The sequence below is a fragment of the Antechinus flavipes genome, chromosome 2, assembly GCF_016432865.1.
Source record: "Antechinus flavipes isolate AdamAnt ecotype Samford, QLD, Australia chromosome 2, AdamAnt_v2, whole genome shotgun sequence".
NCBI classification, from domain to species: Eukaryota; Metazoa; Chordata; class Mammalia; order Dasyuromorphia; family Dasyuridae; genus Antechinus; species Antechinus flavipes.
The window spans coordinates 333,724,193-333,744,538 of record NC_067399.1 but is presented as its reverse complement, the minus strand read 5'-3'; the positions used below and the strand labels follow the sequence as shown (position 1 = coordinate 333,744,538).

Genomic DNA, 20,346 nt, shown 5'->3' with positions numbered 1-20,346 from the left:
AATGCAATGTAATTTTTTTATTATAGCTTTTTTATTTATAAGATATATGCATGGGTAATTTTTCAGCACTGACAATTGCAAAAACTATTGTTAAAATTTTTCCCCTCTCCCCCTCTCCTTCCCCCGCCATGGCAGGTTGACCAATGCATGTTATATAAGTTAAAGTATATGTTAAATACAATAGACACACACACACACACACACACACACACACACACACACATGTCCATACAGTTATTTTGCTGTACAAAAAGAATCAGACTTTGAAATGGTATACAATTAACCTGTGAAGGAAATCAAAAAAGCAGGCGGACAAAAATAGAGGAATTGGGAATTCTATGTAGTGGTTCCTACTCATTTCCAGAGTTCTTTCGCTGGGTGTAGCTGGTTCAATTTATTACTGCTCCATATGGAACTGTGATTTGGTTCATCTCATTGCTGAGGATGTCCAGGTCCATCAGAATTGATCATCATATAATACTGTTGTTGAAGTATATAATGATCTCCTGATCCTGCTCATTTCACTCAGCAGCAATTCATGTAAGTCTCTCCAGGCCTTTCTGAAATCATCCTGCTGGTCTTTTCTTACAGAACAATAATATTCCATAACATTCATATACCACATCCATGTTATATGGCATCCATCCAATTTCCAGTTTCTAGCCACTACAAAGAGGGCTGCCACAAACATTCTTGCATATACAGGTCCCTTTTCCTTCTTTAAGATCTCTTTGGGATATAAACCCAGTAGTAACATTGCTGAATCAAAGGGCAGGTACAGTTTGATAACTTTTTGGGCATAGTTCCAAATCCTTCTCCAGAATGACTGGATGTATTGTGATAATTATTCTTAATCATGTTATAAGCCTGACAGCACTATGTAATTGTTGGTTATTATTAATTTAAATTTTCCTCTACCAATCTCTTCTCCTATCTTTTGTTAACCAGTTAATTATTATATTTGATTAACTTGAATTTCTTCTTTTTTAGTGAATAAATTCTCATATATATTCTAATTATGGAAACCTAGACTAGCTAGAGTTCTTATTTCCTACTAACACTAGGATCCTATTATCTTAGGTAGAGAAATATCTAGAAGACTTGCAATAAAATAATAATAGCTAGCATATGTATACTGCTTCATTAAGATTTGAGAAGCACTTTAGAAATTCTATCACATTTTATTTCTCACAGTCCTAAAAAGCAGGTACTATTATTATTCTCATTTCATATTTGGAAACTGAGGCTATCAGAGATTAAGTGATTTGTCTAAAATCACCCAAATAATACGAGTCAGAGGTCAGATTTAAACTCGGGTCTTTTTGAGCAGGGAGTCAACACTTTAATTCCCAAAGTAGATTATTAAACCAGCATGCAGAAGTGATTTCTTTTAACAATTTCAACTTAGCTCACATATTTAGTTTCAAGTTGGTTAAAGAGATGTTGAAACTGGAGAAAAGACATCTATCAATATTCCTTTCTTTTCTTTCTTCTAGCCCCATCTCCAAAAACTGTATTCTTATAAAAGTTAATAAGAGATTTGTTAATCCATCTAGGGAGAGTGAAGTTATATTTGAATGTTGGCCATTTTTGTTCCTATCTTTAATTATCTTTTTAAACAGAATTTTTAATTCTACTTCAAAGTGGTAAGTTTTTAAGCACATTTGTCAATGAAAAGATGGAGTAGATGACCCCAAAGATTCTTTCCATTCTATGATTATAATGTTGTGCATTTTAAATTGAAGCTGTTGTTTAATTGTGTTTGCTTTTTGGTGCTTCCTTGAATGGTACTGAATGGTTTGTCATTTTCTTCTTCATGGATTAAGGAAAAATATAGTTTAAGTAACTTGCTCCAGGTCACATAGATAAGTGTCTGATACCAAATTTGAACTCAGGTCTTCCTGATTCTAGACACAGTGTTCTATCAACTGAGGCATCTAGTTGCCCCTAATACTTAAGAGTAAATTGTTTTTTTAAAAAATCACTAAAAATCTACAACATCTTAGCCTTATATTTAATAACATAAAATTTGAACTTGCCAGAATTAGCAAAGAAGAAACAAGCAATAAACATTGCTAATAACATATAAATGATTCAGTGAAGGTAAAACCTATTATTAAAATGTGTTCATAATGATATTTTTCCTAACTTAATTTCCCAATAGAACCTACTCTATTCCAGTAGACTGTGCAAATGTGATTATATTTATTAGTGTTTTGGGAAACTTTTCAGCTATTTTTCTTCCCTGACCAGAGATAGTAATATTAAGTATAATAAGATCATAATATAAAGTAATACATGAACCAGTGTATTTTTAAGAATGTGCATAAACTTGTGCATAAAGTGCTGTCCACCTCATCTGTACCATTAAATACTCAGCACCTCTTTATTAATTATTCTTGAAATTGTATAACTTTTGGTTGAGTAAGCTTTTCTTAGTGTAAAACATATATGTGATTAAAATACTTTCACTTTGTAAGGTTCAGGAAGCATTTGGAATTGATCAGGATTATACTGGCCCATAGATATTTTTCTAGAGGTACACCTTGACCAGGAGAGAACAGAAGCAGGGTTTGTTTATTAAGTGTCTTAAATTTATTATGTGCCATTATTATTATATGCTAACTTCCTTACAAATAGGATCTCATTTTATCCTCATACAACCAAAGGACATAGGTATTATTTTTCTTTTTTTTTCCTTTTCAGCATTTTGTTGATTTAACTTAAAATTGTTTTTCTTAATTATAATTTAAATTTAACATCATTTTCTTATTGATTTAACTTAAATTGTTTATTTAAATTAAATATTTAAAGCATACATTTTGTATTGATTCTTTTATTTTATATAACCAAAATTTCCCCCATTATCACATCTTCTACTCTTCCTGAGAGTCATCCAATATTAAAAAGTAACATTTTAAGAAAAAGGTAAAAGAAAAAGAGGAAGAAGCACAATCAGTATAACTAATCAATACATTGAAAAATACAAAAAATATATTAAATGTACCACAATCAATGCTCTCACTTCTGTAACTGAATGAGGTCATAGTGTCTTATCATATCTGTTCTTTGGGGCTTCTTGCTTTTTTTAATTCTGTAATAGTCATTTTTGATTATTTTGTGGTTTTCCTTGTTTTTCAGTCATTTTAGCCATGTCCAACTCTTTGCAACCCCATTTTTTGGGGGGACAAAGATACTAGAGTGATTTGCCATTTTTTTCCTTGTCATGAGGAAATTGAGGCAAAACAGATTAAGTGACTTGCCCAGGGTCATCACAGTTAGTAAGTGTCTGAGGTCTGATTTGAAATTAGTTTTTCCTGATTCTAAGTCCAACACTCTAACCATAGCACAACTTACCTGCCCTCTGATTGGCTATTCATTTTCATTGTTATAGAAACTATGTGTATCATTTTGTTTTCCTCCTTTTGCATGCTTCAAGCTGCATTCACTTGTGGAAGTCTTCCTAGTCTTCTTTGTATTCAGTATAGATTAGTCATTTCATATTGTATAGTACTATTCAATTACCTTTATGCACTACATTTTGTTTAGTAATCTTTCAGTCAATGTATTTTGTTTCTAGTTCTTTGCCAGTAAAAAATACTGATAGAATGTATATGGGGGCTTTCTTCTGTTGTCAATGATCTCTTTGGAGTATATCCTTCAAACTGGAATCCATTCATCAAAAGGTATTAGTATTTTAGTCACTTTATTTGTATAATTCTAAAATGTTTTCCAAAATGATTGTAGTGATTCACAGTTCCACCACTAGTATGTCAATTTTCTCACAATCTTTCCATTTCCTCTTCCCATCTTTTTTTCTTTTTTGTCTATTATTAGATATAAAATAAAATCTCAAGGTTGTTTCAATTTGCACTTGTCATATTATTAAGGATGTGAAACATTCTTTCACATGATTATTAGTTTGTCATGCTTCATTTTAAAACTTTATTTTTATTTTTATTTTTTTTTTTTTGATGTGTTGGCTCATTTCTAACATTGAAATAGTAATCTATTACATTCTTGTATTCTGAACTCCAGTCCCTCTTTCACTATTTTCTTTTAGTATTCACATATTTCAGAGTTAAAATAGTACAATGTGGTTGACTTTTAAATATTTCAGAATACTCTACTAAATAATAAAGACAGTTTCTATTCCCCTTCCTACTATTAAATGTATCCTTTTGGACCTTAGTTTTCTCATCTGTAAAATGGCATTAATTTTTAACATTGCCTTTTTATCTTACAAAGTGGGGCTGAAATGGGAAAAGAGATAACTCATTCACTTTGAAAAATATAAACCTCAATTAATCTGTATTAAGTATCTAATATGTGCATGACATTGAGCTTTGCAAATATGAGCTATCAATTTTATTCTCATCATCATTACTACTATTTCATTAATTTATGTCTGTTTTCCTGACTAGAGTGTGAAAAATATGAAGACAGAGACTGTATCATACATAATATATATTTACATATATTTGTCTCATATATATGATAGATACTAACTGATTCAACGTGAAGCATTAATGTGGTACATATAAATTATATACTACTACCAAAAATATAACAAGGTGATAGTGAGATATAGTATGGAATACTACAGAGAAACTTTGAGTCTAAAATTTTACTTTGTTCATATAGTGTGTAGCTGTAATGTCCTCAAGATTTCATAGACACCTCCCTTTTTAAAGACTGATTCAAATATTTCATGAAAATCATATGATTTATTAAAAATATCTGTGGATAAGATGGAGTTCTTTTGGGGTGAGGTGAAGGATGACCAAAATTTTATTAAATAAATCTATTCTATGCAAATCATGAAGACTTGGTAGCTATAGTAATGTACTGAATATAAAAGATAAATTATGAAGCTATCAATATTCATAATAATAAGTTTAACTTATTTAACTAAAAAGCTGGACTTTTGCTCATCTGACACTAAGAAAGATAGGCTAGCTTAAGATAATATATCCAGTTGTACAGCAAAGGAGGATGTAGAAAATTATATTATTAGATGAGCATGATTTTTTTTTGAAATTATAAAACTTAAGAGTGCCTGGAAATTATAGTCCTTTAATGCAGATGGATTAATTTATGATAAAATAAGTAAGAAACATACAAGGTGTGAGAGAAGAAAAAAAATTCTTGTTGATGTTGTCCTTAAAATATACAAGGAGGTGAAATTAGTTGCAGGAGAAAAAGAGAGTGGGACCATATTTTGCACTCCAAGAAAGGTTTTGTGGAGACATTTTAGATATTAGGTATTTTGTTGTTGTGTGTAATTTAATTCAATAAACTTTTATTAAGTATGTACTATTCTAGTTGCATTTTAGCACATGCTATAGGCTTACAAATATTTAAAAATGATATTTCCTGATTTTAAGAAGCTTATGTTCCACTAGGAGACAATAATATTCATTTATGTATAATACAAAGTGAATGGTAATGGGCTAATGAGAGATTCAAGTGCTCTGAGAAAATTTTTAAAGAGGAAAGGAAACTTTCAGGAATAGGATGCTTGGAATAGGTCACACTTAAGATGAAACTTGAAGAATGATAAGGATTCTGAAATACAGGTATCGGAAATGTGGAAAGATTGAAATCCAGGAATTTTGTAGTTCAGTTGTTTTCAGTCTATTAAGCAATTTTCCTAATTTGGAATGAATCAGATTTTTTCAGGTACATGAAACTGTTTTGTCAATATTCATTCTTAAGTAATTAGTTTTTAGTCTTATTTTGTTGTGAACTTTGGCATTACTCCTTCTTTATTTGCTATCTCTGCAATAGTTTTATTTTTTATTCTTTGGTTTTCAGGTATACTAATTAGTCTGTTTTGAAGAACTTTAGATAAAATCTTTTGAAATCTTATTAAATAAAATATTCCCTTCTCTTTGGTACATTTAATAATGATTTTTCAATAAAATAAAAAAATGTGACAAGAAGAACAAAACCTAAGAAATGCTCTAGCTTACATCTTAGTTTACTAGCCTCTTGGTTCTTTTTCTGATAATGGTCCCAAGTGATGTTTTATGGAAAGTTCAGGCTTCCATACATGAATTTGACCTCAAAAGGTTAAGGATGTATTCTGAACAGCCAATGGTTCCCTTAATAACCTATTATTGAGCTATCATTTATAAATTTATCTACTCATTCTAGCTTATATTCTCTCAGGAGTAACAAATGCCTATGATTATGGTCTATTTTATAGCAAGGCCTCAGGTTTCTACCACGTTAAATATTGTCTTATATTTAAACTTTTAATGTCCTTCAGGGCCTAGCATGGTGCTCTACATACAGTAAGGGCTTAATAAATATTTTTGAATAAATGAATGGACAACTAACTTTTAACAGTATTATGTTGGAGAGTATAGTAAGAAAATCTTACCTCCCTTCCCTAAGTCCTTACCTCTAGCAGCTTAAAATATTAGGCAGTATAATGTCTGCTCTGTGAAGATAAAGATGAAAATTAACAACTGAATCATATATACTTTCATTAAAAATGTTAGATTTTTTTTTTTGTTTGAAAAAACATTTATTTTTTCTTCCTTCTACTTCCCTCCCTTACTGCAAAAAGAAAAAAAAAACAGAAAGGAAAAAAATAAAACACCCTTGTAACACATATGCACAAACAAAACAAATTCTTATATTGGCCAAATCAAAAAAAAATGAATGCCTTATTTTACATCCTGAGTTCATCATCTCTCTGCCAGGAGATGGATAGTATGCTTCATCACAATCCTCAGGAATTGTGCGCATTTTATTGATCAGATTTAAGCCTTTTTAAGTTGTTTGGCTTGAACAGTGTCGTTGTGTTGCTTACATTATTCCTCAGCTTCTGCTTACTTCTGTATTAGTTCATATATCTTTTTCTAGTTTTCCTGAAGCTGTGTCTTTTGTTATATCTTATGGAACAATAGTATTTTATTATATTCTTATACCACATTGTGTTTGACCATTTGACAGTTGATAAATTTCCTCAGTTTTTAGTTCTTGGCTACTATAAAAGAATACTATAAATAATTTTGTACATGTTTTCCTCTTTTTGGTATGTGGACCTAGTGATGCTATCACTGACTAAAAATATAGTAACTACAGTAATTTTAGGAATATATCTCTTTCCAGATATCACTTTCCAGAAGGATTAAGCCAACTGATAGTTCCAACAATAATGCATTGATGTTTTTTTTTTTTTTTTTTTTTTTTTTCCACAGCCCTTCAGACATTTGCTATTTTCTTTCTTTTTATGCATTTGGACAAATGGTGTTGATTTAATTTTATTTCTTGAATTATTAATGAATTAGATTTTTATATGTTATTGATAGGTTGAATTTCTTAGGTAAATGTCTGTTTGTATCTTTTGAATATGTATTAGTTGGGAATGGCTTTTATTCTTGTATATTTCAAAACTTAAAAAAAATCTTAGAAATGAGACATTTAGTAGAGAAATTTTCTGCAAAAGTTTTTCCTCAGTTTATTTTTTCCTTTTACTTTTAGCTGTTTTGTGTGTCAGTGAAGAACACTTGAGTTTCTGTCAATAAAATTATCCATTTTATTTTTATGATCCTGTCGATTCCTTATTTGGTCATGAACTTTTCCTCTCTCCATACATTAGAAAGGTGATTTCTTCCTTGACTTTAAATTTTTTTTGTGTGTTATGTATTCATTTAGAACTTATATTTGTGTATTGAATGAAATATTGTTCTAAATCAATTTTCTGATAGACCACTTTCCACTTTTCCCTGCAGCATTTAAAATTTGTCAATTTTTACTCTTTTTTCTTCTCAGTCTCAGTTTTCAAAAGGCAGTGATATGATTGTAGGCTTTCCATTTAAGTTTCCTTCTAATGACTGATTCCATTTCATCCAGGGACATCTATAGTCCATGATATATAGCTTTCCCCTGGACCCAGATGGCTCTAGAGGAGAAAGTGAGGCTGGTGACATTGAACAACCCTCTTTCACTTAATTCCAATTTACTTGCATGTTATGACATTATCTGCCTGATATTTTGGTCCTCCTTGAGAATGGAGGACAAACAACAAGACAGCAGCTTCTGATTAAAATTGCAGTTATTTGAGGAAAAAAATACTGGAGTAGTTTCTTTCTCAATATCATTTTACAGATGAGAAACTGAGGCAAACAGGATTGACTTGCCCATTATCACACAGATAATAACTGTGGCACACATCAAATTCCAGATGGAGTATTTTCACCTTTCCTTGTAGTTTTTTTTTTTTTAACTTGAGTCCTAATCTCAAGAGCTGAGATGAGTTAATCAAAGCAATAGGTTTTCAGTACCTACAACATTTCAGCAATGTACTAAGCTCAGAGCATACTGTCAAAGAATAGTCTTATCTCTTTGATCTCAAGAACCTTACAAGCTAATAGAGAAGACAACATATAAACAACTATGTATGAACAAGATAAAAACAGGTTAAAATGAAAATAATCAACAGAGGGAAAACATAAATTAAAGGAGGAGGAAAGGCTTCTTGTAAAAGATATGATTTTAGTTGTAATTTATAAATAAGTTAGCCAGAGAGGGAAGTAGACAGATGTGAAATACAAGATAATAGTCAGCATGGCAGATACCCAATGAGAATGCAAGAAGTTGGGAGATAGATTTGGGGGATATTTTCTGTGAGGAACAAGAAGGAGCTGGTGTCATGAGATTGCAGTGAACTTGATGGGTAGCAAGATGTGAAAAGATTAGAAATGTTGGAGGGAGATAGGTCATAAAAAGCTTTTAATTTCAAACATAGGATTTCGTATTTGGTCTTGGAGATAAAAGGGAGTTTACTGAATAGGGAGGTAGCAAGTTCAGATGTATTCTTTAAGAAAATTCACTTGATAGCTAAATGAAAGATAGACTAGAAAAGGAAGAGATTTGTGGTCAGGAGATCAACCAGAATGCTAGAATGTTAGTTTAAGCATTATGATCTTCTCCTCAACTTTGAGTGACTAAGTCATTTTGACTATTATAAAATACACAAATTAAAAATAAAGGACATATGAAGAAAAAAAAGTTCATGTCTCATGTTAGCCATCTCTAGAATAGGGAGGGGGAGAGGAAGGAAAAAAAAAGGAATTTATGTAACTTTATCATATGTTTAAAATGAATAGCAAGTTATATGTAATAGATTTGTAGTTTCAAGTGTAATTGTCTTTTATTATACCATGTTATGGAAATGATTGCCTTATTCTATAAATTAAAAATAAAATTAAAAAAATATCCAAGCATGAACTGCTGAGGGTTTGCAAATGGCTTCTGTCAGTGGAGAAGAGAAGACATATGGTAAAGGTGTTGTGAAGTTAGAATAGACAATCCTTGGCAACACAATGGAAATAGGGTATAAAAGAGAGTGAAAAGTTGAGCATGAAATTTAGGTTGTGAATGACCATGGGGGATGGTGGTATCCTCAATAGAAAATATAAGCAGAGAATAGAGTTTTGGGGGAAAATATGATGAGGTCAATTTCAGACATGTTGAATTTAAAATGTTCAATAGTCAATTGACGATGTGAGATTGATAGTTTGAAGAGAAGTACTTGGTCTCAGTGTTTTGAGAGAGGAAGACCATCAGTGGGGGTCCTATGAGTATGAGTCACAGATGGGAATTCAAGTGGCAAGTAAAGAACTTTACCAACATGCCAAAGGATCTGCTCTTTCCAGTAGTGAATTTAAATTTCTGGGATATTGGTTTGATTTTTATAACCTATCAGGCCCACTTAGAATTCATAGTCATTCTACAGCATTATTGTGGTAACTGAAAATATGAAAGCAAAACATTCAAGGAGAAAGAAGAGTAACAAAAGAGGAGGATAAATCAAGGGAGAAAAGAGTATTAGAATGCAAGTGGCATGACATTACCAGAAAAAAAAATTCTCTATCTAAAGATAGACAAGTAGGCAAGATCAAATATTTTTATAATTGTGAAGGCAGTCCTTTTAGACAAAACTGTAGGGTTTATTACCAAGGACAAGTAATTATGACAACAGTGATTGATACTATCTACTTTACCAAGTCTTTAAATAATATGCTTCCTATTATTCTTCCACAGAGTTCAGGGCTAAGTGAGTAGATCTGGGAATCATTAGCATAGAGATAATAATATCTAAAATATCTAAGTCTTTGGATTCATCTAACTCTAGGCTACTACATTTAATTGCTACAGTAAAGAATATTATACACTTAATATTTTTCACTGATCAGCTTCTTTATTCTATTAATAATTGCCAAATCATTTTGGTGATTACTCCTTGTATAATAGTGTGAGATTTGTTACTACTGTACCCTGTTCCTTCCTGATTTTTTTCTTTTTGCTTTCTTTTCCTTCTTTCTTTCCTTTTTTCTTTTCTTTCTTTCTTTTTACTATTTTACTTGATATTCTTGGTTACTTTTTTCTTAATTTTTTTCAAGCTCCAAGAAGTAATCTTGTGGTAGCTTGGTTGACATGGCATTGTGTAAACAAATTTGAGTTATATTAAGCTGTATACTCAAGGGTATGCTTTATGCTTGTTAGTTATTATTGTGGTTTAGTCATTTAACTTAGGTCTGCCTTTTGAAGTTTTCTTGGCAAATATACTGAAATGGTTTACTGTAGAGGGTTGGTTCTCTGGAGAAGTATACTTGAAACAATGTGTTAACTCAGTGGATTTGATGAGATAATGGTTCTCTAGTTCACATATATACTTAGTACTTAGTATGGTGATATAATGGTTCTCTAAGTTTATACATAATCAGTATGCTATAATGATGTAATTACAATAAGGTATATAAGGGCTAAGAAGGACTGGAAGAGAGACATTCTTTTTTTGACCAGCTTCGTGGTGGCTTTCCTACCTCCTGCACCTAGATCAAGACTGGGCCAGAATAAAGCATCTAGACTCTATTCTTGACCATTCTAGTGGTGTCTATCTTGCTGAGACCAAGGCCCATCCAAGGAACTTCCAGAAAGCTAGCCCGAACATTACAGTTTACTACTTCCTTCTCTAGCTCATTTTGCAGATGAGGAAATTAAGGCAAGCAGGGTTAAGTGACTTAGTTAAAGTAACTTAGCTAGTAAGTGTCTGAGGCTGGATTTGAATTCATAAAGTTGAGTCCTCTTGACTGGAAGCTGGACAGTCTATCTGCTGCACCACCTAGCTGCCCTACTTATTTTTTAGTAGCAGTAGAATATCTGTGAAAATATATCTATTGAGAAAATGAATCTAATGGGCATAGAAAGAAGACTGAAGCCAAGACCTCAATCTTTTGAATATCAAGCTTAAACTAAGAGGTAATTGTCTCCATTTAACCTATATAAGTACATCCATTTAATCTATATAAGTATATCTGTCTGTCTCTCTACTCTGAATTCATCTATTACTCTGAATATACAGACACTTTATGGTTTAAGAATGATACAGATGGACACATAAGAAATAAGCACTGTAAATCTAAACATTAAATCAAGTTACAACTAGATTATCAGATATATTATAGACCATTGGTAAATGTATTTTGGATGGAGAAACATAAATGCTAATGGTAATATGTTCAAACATTTTAGAATACAGCATCAATTCAATTTATTTTCTACTGTAGCAGTTAAATATAACACTTTTGCTAAAGGCATGTCACCTGAAATATAAAATACTTCATTAACTGATAGAACAGGAGGGAACCAATTAAATTCAATGAATTTTTTATGACAGTTCATGTTAAATTAATATTCAGTTTATAATTTTATATTTTAAAATGAATCCAGTATAATAAAAAGCTGAGGAATTTGAGGATGTCACTAAGATACATTTATATGTTTCTATGAGAGAAGCAACTAACATATGAATGGGTCTTCTCATCATGTTTTATAGGAAAATTGGAAAGAAACAAAATCTAGGGAACTGGCTTATAAAGTATGTGCTTTATAATCTATTATAATCCTTGTTTTGGAAATGTTTTTGAGTTAGCATGTGAAAAATTGGTCAGTAAAAAATGAGATTAAAAAGGATTGCTTAAGAATATATGTTGATGGGGACAGCTAGGTGGCACAGTGGATAGAATACCACCCCTGAAGTCAGGAGGACCTGATTTTGAATCTGGCCTAAACACTTAACACTTCCTAGCTGTGTGACCCTAGGCAAGTTACTTAATCCCAATTGCCTCAACAACAAAAAAGAAATGTGTGTGTGTGTGTATGTATATGTATATATATATATATATATATATATATATATATATATATATGTATATGCTGATATGTTCTTTCCATGTGTTTGGAATACCTTGTTGGTACTAACTTTGTAAGATTTATAGACAGGAAAAATATGACTGAAAAGATTGAGCCTGGGAGGATTATCTATATTCTAAATTTATATAAAATTTACTTAAATTGTCCTGTCTTCCATACCACCTAAAAGATATCTTATGAGATCTAATTTCCCAGAAGAGGAAGTGATTATAATGCTTAAAAACAATAGCAATATATTTAATAAATTTGTCATTAGCACTAAGTAATATGATTTAATAGTAGTCTTATTGTTATTCATAAGTAATTGTTAAGGAAACCTACAAAACATCACTATTGATTTTTTTTTTTAAACGTTAGTGATACCCTCAGTGGCTTGAATGCATTTCTAAACAGACTAAGTACAGTGTCATGAAAAACATGCTGGATTTGTCTATAGGCGACCTGACTTTACTATTTGTGAAACATGTTTAATATATGAAATATGACAAGTCATTTAAGCTTTCTCAATCTTACTTTCCTATTCCAAAAAATATGGGATTTAAACTAGATGAGTCTTGAGTGTCTTCTAGCTCTAAATCCTTGGATAAATGACCTTTTTTCATTTTCCATTAAAATTAGGAAAATTTTATTTCTTTTGAGCTACCTAGAAAAACATGTAATACATTAAATGTCATAGTCAGGAGATTAAAATTTATGTATATGGGCGTAGTGCATGTCAATTTTTTTCTGGAATATTTATTTTGTTCACATTTTATATTGACTCTGGACATCATTGTTATTCAGAAGAAAAATACTCCCCTTACAATGTAGTATTTAAAATTTAATGTACTATGGATATTGCAAGGAAAAAAAAAGATGTTAAGTTCAATCCATTTAAATTCAGACTCTCTTACTGGAACATATTAAGTAATGTATCATCTATTAGGGGATCAATTCCTTATAGATTTTTTTTTGATAGCAGGAAGTCGAAAAGTGGACTGAAATCAAAGACTTTTATCTATTGCATATTAAGATAAAAAGGTAAGTTTTAAGAATAAAAAATGAAATCACAGCTATTGTTATTTTTTATGAATGGATATAGAAGAGTAAGCACACAAAATCCTTCATGGATAAAATCATCTAAAGTTTGATTGGTTCTCATTAGGTGGTTTTCTGTTAAGTTGCTTCATAATGTTATGCTCAACAATGGTCTGATAAATATCATTGATGGTGATAAGTATTGCTATAGTAATCAGGAAATTGTGAAAATAGAATTTAATTTGAAATAACAATAGTGAACATTTATTGAACATTATCTAGATACATATATTATTTGTGGACTAGTGGGGTTGAGGGAGTAGTGTTTTTCAAAAAAGAAACTGAATTTGGTCTTACTGAACAAAATTATCAGGGAGTCTGACCTTTAAAAGAGGAGAGTCCAACTTTCCCTTTTCTTTCTGACTTTCTGCCTCATTGTTCTGGGGAAAATTCATCAAATAAAGTTCTACAATCTTCTGTAAAAGGGAAATACAAAATTCTCATATACATTCATTTTCAGATATTTAAAATCTAAAATCACAACCCATTCTACCAATTATATTGTCCTAAAGGGAAAGACACTCTGTGGAACTATTGAATGGATACTTTACTTTCACTTCTGTACAACGTCTGTACAACTATTTAGCCAGAGAATGGACTGAATTTCTAAATTCTTTTGGACTCAGCATTCTTCTGAGTTTGTCCTGGTGCCTCATGCATCTTCTCCTCTGAGAAGATATGTAGTTGCAGGAAGTATTTCTTCTCAGACCATGGTTTTGGAACTCAGAATTTCTCAAACTCATGTGATAGCCACCAATGTGAAACATTTATTTCTTAGTATTACTTTTTAAAGGCCTGTGTCCAGGGAAGAAATATAAAGGAACAAAGGTTACCATGAACTTGATGTCCCATCTAAATTCATCTAAGCAAGCATATGTTATTGCTTCTACTTTGCTTTAATAGTAGCCACTATTACTGCTCAGGGAAGCAAAAGAAGACTAATTCTTTCTTTTCCTTGACTGACTTCCAAGAGAGTTGGTAGAGGGAAAAAAAAAAGTGTTGTACTTAAGGGGAGACAGAGGGAATTAAAGCCTTTGTCTTCTCCTTTTATTGCTTATAGGCCATATTTTCCTAGTTATCTTTGACATGACTCCATTGTCACAGGAACCAATTAAGGATTGTGGCTTCATCTCAAAACACAAGTGTTTGCAGTGTTGAGTAAAATTGCGTTCCTGTTCTCATAGAGCCATGGTATATTTTCCTTGCAATTTCTCTCATTACATATATATTTAGATACAGAAAAGAGGTTTCTCATCCAGTATGGAGTTGTGTGTTTGATATATATGTCTGACATTTCAAAGAAGCATGGTGACATAATAGAGAGCTCACTTTGTGCTCTGTTCAAGGCCTGCCTCTGAAATATAGGGGATATACAACTTTGGGTGAGTCATATAACCTCTCATGCTCCAAACAACTGCATTATTTTGTAGAAGACTTAATAATATTCATTTGTACAGGGAGTTTCCCTGTACCAATGAAACCACAGTTCTAAATCTCTTCCTCCTTCCACAAAAGGACATAGATATCTATAAACTTAAGCAACAAAAACGAATGACATTCTTTTCTGTTAATGAAAAATATGATTCATAGTTGACATTCATATGAAATGTAATGTTTTTCATATACCCATTCCCAATTTTCATTAAACTCTGTGATTTGTCCAGACTATTTTGTAGACTTGAAGGAAATTAGGAAGAAATAGAAGGGGAAATAATGTTCTCTTAGGATCTATACAAATAGAAATTGTTTTGTTTTTCCCAGCACTTATCCTAAAGTTTGGTACATAATAATCACTTAATAAATATTGATTAATTGATTAATTAAGCAGTTTGAGGTAATCAAGTACTGAAGTAGTAAGTCAATTCACATTTATTATGTGACTAATATGTGACAGGCAGTGTGCTAAGCGATGGGAATACACACACACACACACACAAATAGTCCCTACCCTCAAGGAATTTACATTCTAATGTAATAAACAAAAGAAAGTTGAAAAAGGGAAGGAGAGAAAAGTACAGGTTCATGGCAGACACATGGTAGATAAATTCAGTCCAAAATGAATGCAAATAGTGATGTTGGGGATGAGAAAATATTTGAGTTATCTCTCCTGAACCCTCTACTTAAATAGAGCTTGAGACTCTTGTGCTAACATCAGAGGGGCAGCAGGTTCTGATGAAGTGTAAGTTTCTAAGCTGATTAGATCTTGCTAGATGATAAGATTTCCAATTGTGAATTTAAGTGGAAGCAAGAAGGAGGAGGATAAGAAGTACATAATAAATGTACTATATATAAAGCTGCACATAGATCCCCAGTGGGACTTCTGGACTACCATTAGTTATGTAGGCTACTACATAGCTACTTATGTAGGATATACACAAACACACATATATTCACATTGGATGTCTAAACATCTAGAGATGTGGAGACATTGGTTAGACATAGAGAGTGTTACCATCTCTCTCCAAGTGACACTGTAAGTCCTGTCTTGAGGGGAGAAGGAGAAATGACTACAAGGTTGATCTCATTGTTCTCCTTTGAGAGAGAGAGAGATGTGAGAGAATTGTATCTTTCTGTTCCCTTAAATGTTGCTGATCTCGGGATACAATTGAATTAAAAGCTACTTTCCTGGACTCTTATCTAAAGGGGGAGAGTACTCCAGTGTTGCATCTACTGGCTTGCTCTTTCATGCCAAAATTTCCAGGTTATAAAAGTCACAAATAGTGAATACAAAATAAATACATTAAATAGAAAACAGAAATTAGAGAAGTCATATAGATTGCAATATACTAGAACATACAGAAAAGTAAATAAACTTTTCTTCTGAGAGTGAGATACACTTAACCCATGAGAGAGGCTCCAATCTCATCCAAAGGGAAATTCTCCAAAGACTCTAGGGAGATGAGCTGGAAGACAGGGAAATGTTAAAGAGCTAGCACCCACTACATATCCATAAGAAATCCTTTTCTTTTTCTTTCCTAGAGTCAGTCCCAAAGAGAATCTGAAAGCTTGTGGACTATGGAAATTCAGGACATAGATGGACAACCAAATAGATTAGAAAGATGATAAATAAATAGATAATTTATGAAGTGTTTATTATGTGTCAAGCACTGTGATAAGCACTAGGGAGATAAAAATAAAACATGCCTTTAAGAAACTTACAATTCTAATTGGGGGAAAGAGAAGGGAGTTAAAGGAGTGCTGTATGCATCACAATATAATTTAGAGCTGGTGGCCAGATAATGAAGTACTACCTTTGTTTTGGAAAAGTTAGGGAGAAAATTCACTTATTAGAATTTGGGTAATTCTGGGGCAGAGTTCAAGTTTCCACTTTGGAGGAAGTAGAGTGAGGGATTGGCATGGTTTGGAGCTATTGGCAGAGGATTCTGTCAGATTTTCTCATTTGTAGATTTTTTTCAGTCTAAAATCTAAAGACATGAAGTTGTACAGTGTCGATGTACTAGTTACACATATATAGTAGCATGCTTAATTTATCAATTAGTAAGTACCTACTATATACTTAGTACTAGGCAAGGATCTGAGGATATAAACAGAACCATTGCTGTCCTTAAGAAGCTTACATTCTGCTGCAATAGAACATACTCTTTGATCTACATCAAACATGAAAGGCAGCTCTGGACTAGGTAAAAGAACATCTGAGTTCTAGTCATATATATTACTTACTCTTTATATTATTATTATTATTACTATTTCCTCCAATTACATGTGAAAATAATTTTTAAAATATTAAAAAGTTTTCATTTTCAAATTCTTTTCCTCCTTCTCTTCCTCTCCTGAGACAATAAGCAATCTAATATGGTTCATATATTTGCATTCATGTAAAATATTTTCATATAAGTCATTCTGTAGAAAATGAATAAAAGAAAGATGAAAAGAAAGTGAAAAAATAGCATGTTTCAGTGTGTATAATTTAGTCTCTTACTTTTTGTTTATAGTCAAATCATATAACCTCTCTGAGATTAGTTATAGTCTATAAAACAAAGGACTATGAGACTGGAATAAGTTAACATATAAATTGTGCTTGTATAGTATAAAATGTTCTTTAGTTGTAAAGTCTTATTAAATAAAACCCCTCCTTTATTTCCTTGATGTGAATATAGTGAAAGGGACCTAAAGACAGAATAATATGTAATATTTCAATAAGTCCCTAAATGTTTTTTATTTTTGTGTTTGACCATAGGGGCTTGCAGAATTTGCAAGTTGACAGAACTGTACAAAAAGGGGAGAGGCTGCTGAATATGATTTCTCCATCATCCTTATAACATTTTAATTTGCCTTCATGGTATTTGGTGGTGTCAAATTCATATTTGATGTTAACAATGAAGATTTGTTTGTTAGTAATGCACTGGTTAGATGGGAGGTGGGGTAGTGGTAATAGTGGAAATCATTGTAGTACATGGATGGAAAAGGGACATCTGGGAACATAAAGTAAAATGGAAAATGAGTGAAATAGAGTAGAAGATTAGCAAAATCTGTTTAAAATGAATAGAATGGTATTTCATGAAGATTATGGTGTCAAATTAAATAATCTGACAAAAGATGGATTGAAGATGAGGAACAAGACTCATAAGAAATAACAATAACAATAATGACAGAATTTATTTAATGATAACTCTTTAAGATTTGTAAAGTGCCTTAAAATATTCTCATTTAATCCTCACAAAAATCCTGCTAGACGGGCACTATTAATGAAGGAACCAAAAGAAATATTAATTAATTTGCTTTGGCTCACATAGTTAGTAATTGTCTGAGACTGGTTTTGAATTCAGGTCCTTCTGACTCCAGATCTAGTTTTCTATCAACTATTCTGCATCAGCCAGCAGAGAAATATCTTTTAATGAGATAAAAAGTTTAACTTGTTTTTCCCCTCTCAGAAAAAGAATAAAATGATGACACCAATAAACAGAAATCATATTCTACAGTTTAATTTACTTCAAGACTTTATATAAACTCTTCCTTATTCCATTGGTAAAGTATTCTCCCCACCCCAATTCAAATAGCAAACTCTAATACTTTTCATACCTTGTTTTTTGTGTTTCTGAAGCCCAAAACATTTATTATCTGATAGCTAATCCTCTGCAAATGTTCACTGCCTTGAAGAACTTATGCTAGTTCTTAGGAAACATATGGTTGATCATTGGGTCTATACTATCCAGCCTTCAAAATTGCTTGCACCTAGTAGATATTGTACTCAGTGCTATTGCCTTTGGAATCACGGTCATACCATGTGGAAACCGAAAAGTAGACCACAATGGAATGAAATTAATGCATGCATCTGAAAATCCTGCTGAGTATCCTAGTCTTTAAGATTTTTTAAGTCATTGATAATTTTTACTTCAGGTTATAATTTAAATCACTTCACTGAATTGTAAGAATTATAAAATAATAAATATCAATAATTGAACAATGCTTTCATTTCAAGGAAAATTTATTTTGCTATAGTCTTTTATTCTTTTCAAATGGTCTTCTGAACTAATAACTTCTCAAAATTTGTAAACCAGCAAGTCTTAAGTGACAAACATACTACTGCATTTCACATTATTTAACACCTACGATCTGACTTTTCTTTCTTGTGTTTTGGGCCTTAGTTTCAATATAAAAAATCAATATCATTAATTAAGTGCTTATTGTGACAGAGAACTGTGCCAGTCACCAGAGGAAGTAGACAGATCAGATGCCTATGAGGACATCTAATTAGTGTCCAACAGTTGCTGTGTTCTGGATGCTTATAGTGTAACAGGGAGAAATAACACCAAAACAAATTATAGGAACACAGCAATACTAAATAAGTGTGCTACCTGAGGCTGAAAGAAGGAATATTGACTAGCAACTAACTGGATGGACTTGAAGCTAGGCTTCTAAGGGTTAAGAGGAATTCAGTTGACTGGAAAGGGAGAAAAAGGCATTTGATAAAGGGAATGGTAAGAGCTAAGTCATAAATATAGGAAAGCATAGGCCTTATACTTGCTGCAATAAGTAGTCCAGGTCATTTGTTCAGAGACATCTGTTATGATAGGAAGTAGAAGGAAGATAATGTTTAATTGATGGAATAGCATTAGTCTATGAAGAGCCAAATTAAGAAAACAGAACTTATTACTTATATTTCATAGACAAGAAGGAGATTTTTATAGCCTTGAGCTCAGAAATGACATGACCAGATTTCAACATAAAGATTAGATTAGTTGTTATTGAGAATAACTCATAGAAGGCAGAAACAGGGGGAAATAACTTTGTTCAGTTTTTTTAGTGGTGTCTAGTGCTTCAGGACCCTGTTAAGTTAATTTTGTTTGTTTGTTTTTTGCCAATGTACTGGATTCAGTTATTATTTCCTTATCCAGTTCATTTTATAGATGAGGAAATTGAAACAAACAGGATTAAGTGATTTGCTCAGAGTATTACAGCTAATGTGAATTAAGGAACATGAGATTTCCTGACTCCAGAAACCACTTAGTTGTCTAGGTGAGAACTGTTATTGTTTAGTAGTTTTTCATGGCCAACTTTCTGTGCTCCCCTTTTTGCAGTTTGCTTGCCTAAGATACTGGAATGGTTTGCTATTTCCTTTTTCAGGTCATTTTATAATTCATAAATCTGAGGCAAACAGAATGAAGTGACTTGTCCAGGAATACACAGTTAGCATGTGTCTGAGGTTATACTTGACCTCAGTTTTCCTGACTTCAGGCTTGCCACTCTATCCACTGTATCAACAAGCTGCCCATATGGAAAGAAACTATAAGAAGATATTTAAAGATTCTTAAAAGTGATAAGGAAGGGATGCTTGTGTTAAAATAGTGGCAGTTGGAATAGAAAGAAGAGTGAATATCACAAATACTGAATTTTAAACTTTTGGGAACTGAGCAGATATGAAATATAAGAGAAAAGGAAGATTCAAGGATAACATCAAGACAATATTCTTGATAGACTGAACTATGGTGCTATTGAATTGAGAAAGAATTCTGGGAAAAAAGATAATTCTAAAAACTAGTATGAATAAGTTTAATTAGGCAATCACCAATGTAG

The 20,346-nt window shown here is 31.9% G+C and overlaps 1 protein-coding gene across 1 annotated transcript in view; it reads left to right on the top strand.

The window, feature by feature from the left end:
• KCNH5 (potassium voltage-gated channel subfamily H member 5) overlaps positions 1 to 20,346 on the top strand; it is a 477,427-nt gene that overhangs the window by 142,477 nt on the left and 314,604 nt on the right. The gene's annotated exons all lie outside the window — the stretch shown is intronic.